Source organism: Panthera leo, chromosome A1, assembly GCF_018350215.1.
Source record: "Panthera leo isolate Ple1 chromosome A1, P.leo_Ple1_pat1.1, whole genome shotgun sequence".
Lineage (NCBI taxonomy): Eukaryota > Metazoa > Chordata > Mammalia > Carnivora > Felidae > Panthera > Panthera leo.
In genome coordinates this window covers 119,354,595-119,358,403 of record NC_056679.1, presented here as the reverse complement: position 1 = coordinate 119,358,403, position 3,809 = coordinate 119,354,595, and the positions used below count along the sequence as shown (strand labels likewise).

Below are 3,809 nucleotides of genomic sequence, written 5' to 3'. Positions count from 1 at the left end.
AAGTAATGCAGATGAACAGTTCCTCAAACCACATTAGAACCCAGGTTCGTTGAGTTTCTTTGCTGGAGACATTTTGATAAGCAGACACCATCTTTAATCTTTGTTTCTATTGGCACCCTCTTATTTTCAGTCCTTCTTGCCTCTTAAAATTAAACTGTGATTATTACTTGGACATTTTTAGAGCTTATTTATTCCAATAGGAATTTTCTTTGAGCTCTGCCTAAGAAATACAGTTCCTAATATAGCTACGTGAGCCACAAGTTCAACTTCACAAAAGTGACTATTTCTGTTTATCAGTTTCTAATCATGAAATACCCAGCTGAGAAAGACATATATAAATGAAGTGTCAGGCATCTATGACTAACGGACCCAGAGAGTTGCCTGGACTCCCCTGCTTCTGTATGTGGTTTAATTTCACTATCTTCATTAGTATCCCCTTTTCATTGTCTCCTTTCCTTCTCTACATTTTTTCCCGTATCTCTCCAGGATGGCTGCAATTTCTTCCTCTATCCTTTGTGGAGAGGGTAGTCTATGGCTTTGATGTTGTGTAATACTTCTGATACTTATTAGGAGTGGCATCAAATGCATGATTGTATGTTGGATGTATCCTCACAGCAATTTAGGGACCTTGTCTGCTTGATCTGTGCTATATCCCCACTGGCTAAAATAGCATCTAGGACATAATGGGCACTCAGTGCATATTGTTTCATGAAGACATGACTAGAACACAACTGACAGTTGAAATGTGAAAATTGGTGGGGCACCTGGGTGACTCAGTCAGTTAAGTGTCCGACTCTTGATTTTGGCTCAGGTCATGATCTCATAGTTTGTAGGATCAAGGCCTGCTTCAGGCTCTGCACTGACAGAGTGGACCCTGCTTGGAATTCTCTCTGTCCCTGCCCGGCTGGTGTTCTCTCTCTCCCTCTCAAAGTAAATAAACATTTAGAAAGAAAGAAATGTGAAAATTATCTCCTTTACAGCTTTGCAAATATGTTGCCAAATAATTTTGCTCCCAGAAAACATTGTGTCATAAAGCTTTTGTCAATTGTTTACGGAACAGATTGATTTCACAGGTTCCTTTGAGCCAATGACCCTTCAACAATGGACACTCAGCACCTTGTAGAGACTCTGAGAAGTCTGAATTAAGGAATAGAAAAAGGATGAATTTCAATTTAAGTTTCACTTTGGAAGGAAGAGTCTATAAGGCTGTAAGGCTGGTCCTTGAGTGTCTTCAATCCGGTATAATTTTTAATACAATTAGCCATAAACAAGGACAGAGAGATATTTCTCTTTTCCAGAAGTGAACCCTTGGGCCACAGCCAAGGCTGTCACCTCAGATGAAAATAATATGATTTACCACAAGAAAAGTTTCCGTCTCCTTTTATCCAGGGTTAGAAATAAGGGACCATGTGTGACAAGTTTGTTCAGAATGCTAATGATGCCATCAGATTCGAAGTCACAGGATGCAAAGTGATGGGCTAAAGACCAAATCTGGCCCACAGATGTATTTTATTTGATCCACTGTATGTTTTTCATGGAATTAGTTGCCAATATAAAAAGTCAGGAGAATGCACACAGAACCCTGGTTTTCTCCCCACCACCCACCTTAAAAAAAAAAAAAAGATCTAGCAAATTGGACTTATAATCACAAATTATAGCGACAACTAGCTGGTGTTGAAGTTCAAAGTCCCCTGACTGCCTACTTTCACATCAGAGTCTCCCACCCCTGCCTGTTTTCACTCTGATACTGAAGAGTTTCAATTAGCCGTTCCTCATCGTCCTGCATGATTTTCTTTTTTACAGCCTGCCCACCTCATCTATTTATTTAATCTCTCTGGGCCCTGTGTGTAACTACTGTCTGAAACAAACATCACAGGTATTGTTGTTAAATTTCCATCCTTGTGGCTGAGAGTCAACATGCAAGTGTTCCCGTTGTGGTTCTACCTTCATTCCACATCGGTGGGCTGATCACGTTAGTTCCGCTGGAACTTCTGTTTGCATGTGGTCACTGAAGCGGCGGGGGCGGGGGGGGGGGGGTGCGGCGGCGGGTAGAATCAGAAAAAGGACAAGTTGTGTGCCTACTTCAGCAGCACATATGCTAACATTGGAACAATACAGAGAAGATTAGCATCACCCCTGCACAAGGAGAGAAAGGACAAGTTGAGGGAAAGAATCACTTATTTCTGTGACTCTGTATAAGTAGGAGGAAGACTAATCCAAATGTGTGCAGTGTCCATCAATATAACAGCACATGTTGTATATTTACGTATACAACTAATGCTATATATACATCTCTGTGTATAATCAGACACAAAATCACTTATGCTGTCCCCCAGGACCAAATAAGGTTTCCTTTTTTTTTTAAAGTTAATTTTGGCTCTGCAATTCTTTTATTCATTTCTCTAATTTTTTTTATTTACTTAGGTTGCTTTTATTACCATTGAACTATTATCAACATAAAATTATAAATTAACAGCAAAATGTATAGAGCTTCTGCCACATTTATATCCCAAATGCATTGACAATTAAATACAAACAAAGTAACACAAACAATAAAAACCAAGTGACTAACACCAATTTAACATGGTAGTTGATGTTGCTTTGCTGAAGTAAGCATCAACCAGGACACTTACTCTATGATATGGGTTCTCGTGATGAGATCATACTGTACAAATCCCTAGTACCTTTTCTGAAATCCTTGAGGCAAGATGTAATAGGGAATTTTGAGTTTTTCTTACTTTAGAAAGGGGCATATACAGTAAATGCACTAATACTTTGTAATGTGCTATGTGACTATTCATAGTAAATGGGATAATTAAAACTATAAACAGCCTTGTGTGGGTCAGGTTTCATACCTAATAAGTGTATCACAAACTTATAAAAGATGGCTGGATCATTTAGCAAGTTCTCCAGCCTCAAGAGAATTATTTAAATTCAATGATCTAATCCATGAAATAACTTAATTAGATTAGAGTAACTAGCCCATGACCTGCAGCCAGAAAGGAAACCAGGATGTTTCTGCACGGCCACCAGAAGTTACAGAATAAATACTGTACTTATGATAAATGTGTCCCTTAAGTAGGTATATACCATATACAGTGCCAAACTATAGGTTAAAATAAGTACCCAGAGATAAATGACACCAATGTCTGGACTCAAGGAGCTCCTACCCAGTAGGAGAGACAGTCCTGCAAATGAACACCTGAAAATTCAGTATAGTGAGAGTAACAGTACATACATATGGAAAATGCATATTGATGCTCTAAACAGGAGGAGATTGGGGCACACCTTTTTTGGTCTGTGATACTGGTGTCTGAGTGGGTTTTGAAGGATGAATAGGAATTCACAAGACAGTGGGATGTTATTAAAATCGATCTAACCTTTTAGAGACAAATGAAATAATATTGTAGAGGGCACTTGATGAGAAATCAATTTTCCTTTGATGTTTACCAGCTGAATCATTTATAGCCTTCTCTGAGCCAATGCCCAACCTAATGTTAATGATCTCCTGCACCAGTCATGAAGGTTGAGCACACATCAGTTTGTGGCATCTCTTTTCTCTTAGTAGGGAAGAACATGCAGTTCTTGGGCCCCGCTTTGGTCCTACTTGCTTTCTAATATTGAAAATGCTAAGTGAACCAGATTCTTATCTATTTATTAAGACATTTGCTGGGTTGTCTAAGGCATGTGGCTTCTCCACCCTTTCCCCTCCTTCCTGTAACCCCCCCGACCAGTTCCTGTCAGTGGGAACTTGAAAATGATAAACCTAAATCATTGAGGCTGTTGTAACTCTTGAACTTTTCATCGAT

The 3,809-nt window shown here is 39.2% G+C and overlaps 1 non-coding gene across 1 annotated transcript; it reads left to right on the top strand.

The window, feature by feature from the left end:
- Positions 1-2,074: 2,074 nt before the first annotated feature.
- On the top strand, positions 2,075-2,182 carry LOC122202596. The gene has a single exon (XR_006194757.1). It is a non-coding gene; the product is annotated as a U6 spliceosomal RNA (small nuclear RNA).
- Positions 2,183-3,809: the final 1,627 nt, after the last annotated feature.